General features: G+C 36.6%; 1 protein-coding gene across 1 annotated transcript in view; it reads left to right on the top strand.

The window, feature by feature from the left end:
* Positions 1-282: 282 nt before the first annotated feature.
* The window catches only part of LOC139996449 (putative fatty acyl-CoA reductase CG5065), a 30,980-nt gene continuing 20,219 nt past the window's right edge, over positions 283-11,043 (top strand). The window contains exon 1 of the mRNA XM_072020815.1: positions 283-371. The gene's annotated coding sequence lies outside the window, so the exon portion shown is untranslated. The remainder of the gene's footprint in view (positions 372-11,043) is intronic.

The following is an 11,043-nucleotide window of genomic DNA, read 5'->3' as shown; positions in this document are numbered from 1 at the left end:
TGATAATCGTAAAATCGTATTGTTGTAAAATTCTAAAATTCTAAAATTCTAAAATTCTAAAATTCTAAAATTTTTTAATTCTAAGATTCTAAAATTCTAAAATTCTATAACTCTAAAATTCGGAAATTATATTGAAAGTTATATAGAATATTAATTCTTCCTCATTTTTGAAGATAAACGTGTTAATCGAATCATTCATGCATAATATTACTCAGTTTCAGTAGTAGGGTGACGTTATCAAATTCTTATTCTAGAGGAATATCACGTCGAATATCCTTACAGTACTGTGACAGACGTGTCGGTATCCACTATCGTGAAGAGGCATTTTTGTTTGATCTTTGGTAAAAAATACAGAGTGGAAATAGCAACAGGTAACAGGCAACTCCTTATCACACTATATTCCAATCGTGTTTTCTATTAACTATTAATCATTATTACCAATATACCAAGTATATTACCAAAAATACCATCGGATCATTATTTACTAGAATGGTTTAAATGAAGTTTTTGAATTCTCAAATATTTATTTTGTATTCTACGCTTTACGCAGTAAATGTGGTTCATTATTGTGGTTATTCAATAATTTATAACGAATCAGTAAAGGTGATCGGAACATTCGACTTTATGTGATAGTTGCGTGAAGCTTTAGCTATTTTCTGGAAAAAGTTGAGATTATGAAAGTTAAAAATATACTCCGCGGAGACTATATTCATCATGCGAAATATTTTAGTTATTTTACATTTTAACACGTTGACTGCCACGCGTGTTTTCAAGGAAATCTTCAGACCACACGCGCTGCAGTACCAAGTGTTCTCTGCTACTAAAGTACTAAAAGGAAATACTACTGGTAGTACTGGGGAATGTTAACAGACTATTCTGGAAACGACGTGTGCCTGCGAACTTAGAAAGGTGTATCCACCACCAATGGGTAAGAGGAGATGTAACTACTGTTGGAACGATGAAATAAGCAAGTTAAAGAAGGAGAAGACGAAGAGCAGAAGAAAAGTTCAGAGGGCTAGGACTAGGGGCATGAACGACGCGACTCATTTGAGTGAAGGTTACCAAGCTAGTAAGAGGAAACTTGCGAGAGCAATCAAAGCGAATAAGGAAAGATGCTGGAGTTCTGTGCGACGCTGGATAGGGACTCTTGGGGGAAGCCGTATAGGGCGGTCATGTCTAGGATGGCCCGCAAAGTCCGGACGGACAGTCTCCACTTGGACAGGGTCCGATCTATAATTGACGAGGTCTTCCTGACGAGACCAACGGAGAGTAAAGATAGAATTGCAAGCCGGGCAGAAATCCCACGTTAACATCGTCTTTTCGACTGATCAGTGTGCTTCCAGCACTTAATAAAGTCTGGGAACATACGTTTATGAACCTGATCGGGGAAAGCCTGGGGCTGGACCCATTTCACGAAGATTGTTATCAATACATATCGAAAGCAATGGTATCCGTTATCGATACTGATCCTTTTTTAATCGATACCAAACTAGTACTGTATAAAAAGGATATCGCACGCAAGTTTCGATATCCCCCCTATACTTCTTGAAAATTTCGATACTCGATTCATATCCTAATCGCATTAATATTATATACGCATTCACTCAATATCTATAGAAGAGTGAAAGATATTTTGATTTCAATATAAAATAAATATTTCATTCTATTTGATAGAAAATAAGGGTCAATTTAGGGATATGCGTGTAAATGAAAAGATATGAATGGTAAGCACAGTTTTTACGATCTGGGGACTAAAATAAAATATTCATATAAATATTTCTTTCATATACGGAAAAAGTGTTCTTTTTCTAGTATTAAATAAATATTTCTTTTATATTTGAAAGAAATGAAAAACATGAAATACACCTTGTGTACCTTGTGTATTTGAAAAAAGTATTTGTATGTATATATAAATAGGAAAAGAATGAATTTATTTTTAACATTGAGGGTCACGTGCTGATAAGTGTAGAAATAACACTATTACTACTAGTTACTAGGGTTGTCTGAAAATACAAAAAATTCTTGTCTTCGTCGGATTCAGCGTAATATCGCCGTTCGGAAAAATGATTCCGAAAGAAGCATTAGACGCGCATACAAAGTATGTTATACAAATAAAAGACCTCGAATGGACCGAACAAAGACACAAAAGAATTTAAAGAAAACAACAACTTATTGTTCAATTTGTCCCGACTAACCTTTGCTATGTATAGAATGCTTTAAAGTTTTACATTCTAAATAATTTTTTAAATAAACCATTTTCGTATTACTTTTATAATAATCCAACATTTTTATTATTTCCTCTGAAATATTTTTTCAAATAACTACGACGATCCTTCGCAAGTAGTCAAATAAGCGACACTCGAGTACGGGTGTAGTGACAGTCAACGTGTTAAGTGGCACAGAATCCTTGTTTTTAATAAAATAAAATGAAACATACGTAAATAAACCGAAGTATACTTCGTGATAAAATTCATCTCTATTATTTTATTTATCACTTTCTTTATAAATATACCTGACAATTATTCAGTTTCTGCGTGAAAATATCTGTTCGAACATGTAGAAACTGTACTGATAATGGAAAAATCACTTTCATATGAAATTTCATTTATTCAAATACAGATTAAGATTGATTGACAGTTCCTTTAAATATCTATGGATTCTTTATGTTCTTGGCTACTAAGTGACATACTTCTTCCAACATAATTAACTGCAAAGAGCTTCAATTTGTGTGTACTCTGAGTCAGTGAGGCCATTTCTCAAATATGTTCGTTTGAAAAGGCATCTGCTCATTATCATCATTCATTATCTTCCCCAACACTATATATATTTGCAAATTCTACTGCATTTACACCACTTTGGAATTTTTGTTTTGTTTTGTTTCGATAGCTAGAGTACTATTAGTTTCAAACCAAAGTCTTATAATCGGAATTCATTGAATCTAATAAAGGAAAGAATACATTAAAATACATTGTACATGAACGCTAATGAAATATGTGCACAGTATGATGCGAATTCTCAACTAATTGGCAATCAGTCAGGTTGCAACTGTTCGGTTGATATCGCGAATTGTGAACGCTATTAACGTTCTAGTATATACAGTTACGATCTGGTGTTGATCCTCGGTGTTCATAACCGTTACGTGTTACTCTACATGTCGAATCTGGGGTTTTTCGAATTATTTGTATATCAAAACGGTAGTTGCTGCCACCAGAAATAGTCGTTAAACCGTTTTGATTATTTCGAACCTCGTTCTTTAATTTTTGAAATTATTCAAACGTGTCGATTATATAATATTCACACTTGTGCTAATCAACATTATCTCGATTGCATAACAACGATGGCTAATTCCAGGGAATATTCATTACACGCCTCTATTTCTAATTATAATGTGAATTCGATATCAGAAGTATGATAATTGCCGATTATAATAGTACAAGAGCTCACGACCATCGTGCGCGAGTTAATTCAGTCGCTAGAGCAAAAATCGATTGCGGAACCTAAAAGTTTCTCGCTACCGCGTTTTGGTGCGCAGCTGTCAATCTTATTATGGAGGAAAATCCTTTACAAAGCAGCGCCCTGGAAGGAAACTATAATTTCAATAACGAGCATCGAGTCGACTTATACGTAGTAGAAGCGTCAACCGGTAGATCAAGTCATCTGGGTGAGTCGTTTTCATTTTACTCCGATTCGGAAGCCGAGTGTTCACTAATTATAGAATCCGTATTCTTGAGATTTTCTGGTGAAAGAACGACGGATATAGTAGTAATGCGAGGAATAGGAAATATTTGTATTAAACGTACAGCTCAAATCTTATCCTTTGTGTGTATAAATGGTTTTTCATTGGAGATAATTTTCCATGTCCTTGCTGATAGTTATTTAAAATATGATATCGTGACTGGTCGTGAAATTTTGAGTCAAGGTTTTGACGTAATATTGCACAAATATGTGTAAAACAAAAATAATTAATTTCTGCAATAAAACCGATGAAAACGAGATCGATATTAATGAAGTTGACACTGATGTACATGGTAATGATAAAAGTCGATTAATTCCTCTTGTTACGCCGTATGAAGCGGCCAACAAGTCAGCCCTTATTACCTGATTGTCAACGGCCCTCATACCGTTATTCTGACCTTCTACAGACCCAAGGACCCACCATATACTCTAACGATAGTTTAATGTCTAACGTATATAGATGGGTCAATCGGTCTGCACTAAAATTACGGGACGTAGAGTCCCAAAAAGTACTTTACGTTTACAGCGGGCTATTCCCCACTACCTGGAATTTATTACGTGCTGGTAACAATCACGAATAAAACAGGTATCTGCCATACGGAAAGAGCGGATGTGTATACAAAGAAAAACAATATCATCCACTACCTAAGACGGTAGAAAGTCTCCTACTCCTGAGATGGCGAAAGAACGAACTGTGAGTGGAGTCTAGGCCAGTCTGTGCCACATATCTTCCGGGTTCCTTTGGCTCTTCAAGCCCTCGCGACAGTCAACTGTTCGTACGACAATCGGGCATCATATTAACTCTACGTTCCGTCTAAGTAATCAAATTCACCGACTTCGCTTGTGTATGAGAGTGTGTATCCGTGCAAAATAGAAATAAATATATATATTAATAAAACTGTAGACTACAGTTTTATTCCAACTGAACTACCCCTATTATCCCAAAAGAAATACGGGGATCGACCTGCTCGTGGTGTCGATTGATACAATCGTAACGGGAATTTACGACTCCCGTTGACGCGCCTCCTCGCGAAAACGTCTCCCCGCGACTGGCCGAATTTACACCTCTTCTCGAAAAATTCAAAGATTCATTTATTACGGGTTTACTACGTACTCGCGTAATTACAGGCCAGTTAGAAATACGATTAATGGACCCAAACATCACCGTACAAAAAAGTCCTTATAGATTTAACGAGAAAGAGCGCAGAATAGTACGTGAGAGTATAAGCGAATTAATTAAAACAAAAAAAAAAAATCAAAAATCATAGTGATTCACCGTTCGCGAACCCTATCTTACTCGTGAAGAAGAAAGATGGCTCAGATAGATTGTGTGTAGATTTTCGAGAACTAAATAAAAATACGATCGCGGATCGGTATCCTCTACGTCTTATTGCGGATCAAATCGCGAGATTGCAAAAGCGAGATACTTTATCAGTCAGGGCATAGCCAGCGGCTTTCACCAAATCCCTATTCATCCTAATTCTACGGAGTATACAGCACTTGTTACCCCCGACGGACAATACGAATGTATAACGATGCCGTTTGAATTAAAAAAAAAAACAAAAATGCGCCGTCCGTTTTGCAGAGGGTCATTCTTAAGGCCTTAGGCGACCTCGCTTATTCGTACGTTGTTGTTTACTTGAACGATGTTCTAATTATTGCTGACTCGATAGGCCAAGCTCTATAAAGATTGTACATTGTATTAAATACCCTTCTAAACGCCGGATCTTCTTTCAATTTTTCTAAATGTTCTTTTCTAAAGACATCGATACTTTATCTTAAATATTTAATTCACAACGGAGAAGTTCGTCCCAACCCTGGTAAAATACGAACCTTGAGTTCTTTACCTGCACCAAGGACCGTCACACAGCTTAAACAGTTCATAAGTTTAGCTTCTTATTTCCGAAAATTCGTTCCTAAATTTTCACAACTAATGAAACCCCTGTACATACTTACTTCCGGTAACAAAAACATAACTTGGACAGATAAACACGAAAAGATGAGGCAAAAGGTAATTTCCGTCCTGACTCATGCGCAGGTGTTAATGATATTTGACCCTAATTATCCGATAGAATTACATACGCTATGAAATACATGACGCTAGCTCGGATGGATATGGGGATATTTTAATGCATAAGGTTGACGGTAAAAACAGAGTAGTAGAATACTACAGTAAGAAAACTAGTCCCGCGGAATCCAGGTATCATTCGTATGAATTAGAGACGTTGGCAGTTGTAAATGCTGTTAAACATTTCCGTCACTATTTACATGGACGAGAATTTCTTGTTATTGCCGACTGCAGCCTGTAACTGTAGTTGTTCTTTGAAGGCGCCCAGCAATAAAGTGAATATAAGTGACAGGGTTTACAGGTGGTGGGCTTACGTACAAACTTTTACTTTTGACATTATGTATCGAGAAGGTAAACGAATGGCTCACGTAGATTTCTTTCGAAGAATCCCATAGACATTAACCATAGTATAATTAACAAGTCAAAGAAAAGGAAATTAATCTGGCTGAAATTTCAAAAGATTGACTATTAACGGAACAACGTCGCGATTCTTAAATGTCAGAAATCGTTAATAAATTACAAGACGACGGGCTCGCGGAAGATATCGCAAACACATATGAATTACGATCCGGTACCATTTATTGTAAAATACAAAGAAACGGTAGAACTCTCTGCTTGCCCATTGTCTCCAGAGGTTTTAGGTGATCCGTTATTAATCATGTACACCAGTCAATTATGCATTTAGGTTGGGATAAAACGCTCGAGAAGAAATGGCGAAATACAATTAGATTTGAATTGCACCATCAATCCTGTGACAAAATTGAATCCGTTTGAATTACTAATCGGTAAAACAGCAAGACCCTACGGTTTATTGCTACCCGAAAATATTGAAAAAAGAGAAGTAGGTATCTCCGATGTAGGAGAGTAGGCTATACAGAATATAGAGATTAGCGCTGAGTGTGATAAAGATAGAGTCGACAAGACGAAAGCTAAAGTAGTTAGATTCAATCTTGGCGATTTTGTATTACGCGAAAACGAGGAAAGAAATCAAACTAAATTGCATCTAACATTTAAAGGCCCATTTGTAATAGCAGAGATTTTGGAAGGAGATAGCTATACTTTAAAAAAACATTAGATGGTAAACGATCATGTAAGTACAGTCATGATAAATTGAGGAAAATGCCAGATAGTTGTATTCCTGCTGAATTGGATGTCTGTAGTGATGACGAGAACAGTGACCATGACGATATGAGTACCCTGATCTCGGAAGATCATTAGCACAATGACCATTTGGCGGATGCAGTTCACATGTGTTCGGGGCGATAATGTAACGAAGCTCAGTGAGCCGTGGAAGGAAGCTCCGCGTGGTCGTGCATACGAGATTCATTTTGGTGCGAAATCGAGAATGGTCCATCATGTCATTACGACCGAACTGGAATCCACAGGATGCAACTAGTACTTTGAACACTAATCATAATGTTACTGATTTTTGCTTTCTTTTATTTTTGTTATCAAACATCCGATCAAAATTTTTGTTGTTGAACTGGACCCTTGGCATGTTTGGACATTTAGTTAAATTGTAAGTAACGTCAGTTATATCGAGTCTAATGTTAGGAAAACCCAATATTTTAGATACATCCGAGGACGTGTCATAGTCAGGATGGCCGTGTGGGAGACGAAAGGACACCGGGCCTTCCCTTTGAAATTCTTTGGAAAATCCCCAATACTATAATCTTTATAAGTTAACTCGATTATAATTGTCCGAGATTTGCGACACAGAGGTATAGAATTGCATAGCTCTCCTTAAAAAGAAATAGTTGTATCGACACCCAACAGTAAACATTCCAACGGTCTCTGCCCCGTGGCTCGCCACACACAGACTCTACTCTTCGGGCAAGATGATTGCCAGATGTCAATGCATCATTCACGGTATATGTTCGGCTAGCTGAGGACTCGCTATAAATCTTAAGATTTAGTTAACTAAGGTCCTTCAAATTGACAAACAGTCTTTGTCCTAACAATCCGCAACTCTGTCACCCACTACGGGAAGATACGGAAATCTTTTCTCACGAACGTGGCTGTTAATGTGAATACGAAAGGTACTGCTCGTGTCATCGAACTTTGGAACAAACTGAAGCATCCGGTTAGCTTCGTCCACGTCAGCACAGCTTATAGTAATGCGAATCTACACGAGATCGAGGAAAAAGTTTATACGTAAGGATAAATTATATGCAGATGCTGTTTCGTGGTTTAGAAATATTACATTTATAATTATATCGTGAAGAATATGTTCACTTATTATTGACTTTGCAGTACGAGCTTGAAACCTTCAGAGGTGATCGATATGTGTAACAAATTCGACAAAACATCGATCAATCAAATAGAAAAAGAGATTTTAAAAACTTTTCCAAACACATATACATTCAGTAAGAATTTAGCAGAGCAGATTGTAGCAAACAAGTGCAAAGATCTGCCAGTTGCGATAGTGCGGCCAAGCATAGTTGGTGCCTCTTTGGAAGAACCATGTCCTGGTTGGCTAGAGAATATTTCTGCAATAACAAGTTTTTCAGAAATCCGTTTCAATGATAATTGTTCAATTAACATTTCAGAATAGTGGAGTTAATCTTTTGGTTTATGGGAAGCTAAGGATTTCCACTAGATCATCATTATTATAGTTCAAGTTTGTTGTTGTTCATAATTATGAAAATTCTTTCCAATCTATTCAGTGCTACGTTTCTGCTATTCGAAAATCACACATAATTTCTAAACTAATTTAATGTTACCAGGTATCATTCTGCTAGTCAGTAGAGGATTTTTTTTTTTTTTTTTTTTTATTGACTGTTTAAATTTTTACAATTTGTCCAGAAGGACATTTGGTAAAATATTATAGCTTAAAGAATAAAAATATAGCATGTGGATGGTTACCCCCAGCGGGGTTCCATCTTCCAGGTTGCCTATTGCATCTCTATTGCGAGGTCTGCGGGATGCTTCCTCTTCAGTCTTCTTTCTATTACGCTTTTGTTTGTTTCAGCAACCAGCTGGTTTGAGTGTGCTGCAAGTCTTTCTTTATACTTTTTTGCGTATCTAGCGATTTCCTCTTTGACTGTTGGAATTTTTAGATCTTTTCGTAGGTCTTCATTTCTGACGTACCATGGAGCGTTAACTATTGTCCTTAAAATTTTTGCTTGCTCTATTTCTATTTTGCTTATGTGACTCATTGTTGCCGTCCCCCATAGTGGGACTCCGTATGTCCAGATTGGTTTGATTATTGTTTTGTATATATTTAGTTTATTCATTGTGCTTAATTTAGATTTTCTATTGATTAACCAGTACATCTGCTTCCTTTTTGCACTTATTCTGTTTATTATTGATTTTATATGGTGCTTCCATGTAAGGCGTGTGTCTAAATTTATTCCCAGATATTTGACTTGCTTTGTTTGTGCTATGTGGGCGCCGTTCAGTTGAATATCTGGTGTTTTTCCTTTTCTAAGTGTAAATGTTATGTGGTTGCACTTGCTGGTGTTCACTTTTATTTGTTTGTTTTGCAGCCATTTTTCTATTTTTGTAGTGTGTTCTTGTAGTAGTGCGGCGGCCGTTTCTAGATTTGCATGCCTCACTAGTATGGCCGTATCGTCCGCAAACGTCAGTGTTTTACTGTTGACAGTTGTTGGTATATCTGCCGTGTATAGTGTGTATAATATTGGTCCTAAGACACTTCCTTGCGGTACTCCTGCCTTGATGTCCTTAATTTCAGAGTATGCATCATTTATTTTTACTACAAAGGTTCTGTTGTTTAAGTAAGATTTGAGTAGTTTGTAGATTTGTTCTGGAAATTGCTTTTTGATTGTTTGAAGAAGTTTTTCATGGTTAACTTTGTCGAATGCTTTTTCGATATCCATAAAGAGTGCTGTGCAGTATTGTTTTGTTTCAAGCGACTGTAAGATTTCATTGACGAGTCTATGCATTTGTTCTATTGTGGAGTGTTTATTCCTGAATCCAAATTGATGGTTCGGTATTAGTTTTTCTTTTTCTATTGTTGGTTTTAAGCGGTTATATATTATTTTCTCTAATAATTTGGAAAACGCAGGTAGTAATGATATCGGCCTGTAGGATGCAGTTAAATGTGGGTTTTTGTTTGGTTTGGGTAACATCACTATCTGTGCTATTTTCCATAGTGTAGGAAAGTACTGTATTCTTAGAATTGCGTTAAATATTATCGTTGTTAGTCTTATTGCCTTTGGGGGAAGGTTTTTTAAGATTTTCCCATTGATCAAGTCAAATCCTGGTGCTTTACTTGTCTTTGTTGCCTCAATTAAGTTTGTAACTTCTAGCGCTGTTGTGCTGAGTATAGTGCAGCGTTTATCAGTTGTGTTGCTGGCATTTTCCACTTCTTCGTTTGTTTGCCATCCAGGGATGCTGTTATTAATTTCATACGGCGAAAATATATTTTGTAGGTGCTTTGAGAATTCTTCTGCCTGTTCTTCGTTGGTTCTGGCCCATGTGTTGTCCATTTTTCTGATTGCTGGGATTGTTTTTATTGTTTTCTTAATTTTGTTAGTGACTTTCCATAGGGAGTAGTCGGTATTCTCATGCGCGGATAGTGATTCGATGAATTTTGAGAATTCGTTATTATGATGTTCCCTTATTTTATTCTTTAATTCCTTTGCAAGTTTATTTAGGTTTTTCTTGTTTTCTCGTGTTCTCTGTTTTTGCCATTTTGCTTTCGCTTTTCTTTTTACCCTGATTTTGTCTAGGATGTCCTGCGGAATAATTTTTGATTGCCTGCTATTTGTTTCATAGGTGGTGGTTGCCCACGCTGCTTCCTGTATTATTTCAGTTAAAGTTTCTACTACCTGCTCAATGTGTTCAGGTGTTTTCAACGGGATATTGCAGTTGATTTTGTTTTCGATTAGCTCTTTGAAAGTTTGCCAATTGGTGGTTTTATTGCAAAGCGACCCTGACTTGTTATAAAGTAGTGGTTTGCTTGTATATTCTATTATAATTGGTGTATGGTCGGAGTTAAGCTCGAGGCTGGTTGCTATTTTTAATTTGCTTACATTTAGTTAGCCCTTTTGTTACTGCAAAATCCAACAGGTCAGGTATTTTATTGGGGTCTGTCGGCCAGTACGTTGGTTTTCCTGCAGATAGTACGTTGAGGTTGCTGCCTCTAATGTATTTTTCTAATGTTCTACCTCTCGGCGTGTTAATTCTCGAACCCCATAATGTGTGCTTTGCATTAAAGTCTCCTGCCGCTATATATTTGTCGCCTAAGGATTGGAAGTACTCTTCCCATTTTTTTA

This window comes from Bombus fervidus, chromosome 18 (assembly GCF_041682495.2).
Source record: "Bombus fervidus isolate BK054 chromosome 18, iyBomFerv1, whole genome shotgun sequence".
NCBI lineage: Eukaryota > Metazoa > Arthropoda > Insecta > Hymenoptera > Apidae > Bombus > Bombus fervidus.
The sequence above is the reverse complement of the archived record's forward strand: the minus strand, read 5'-3'. Positions and strand labels throughout refer to the sequence as shown.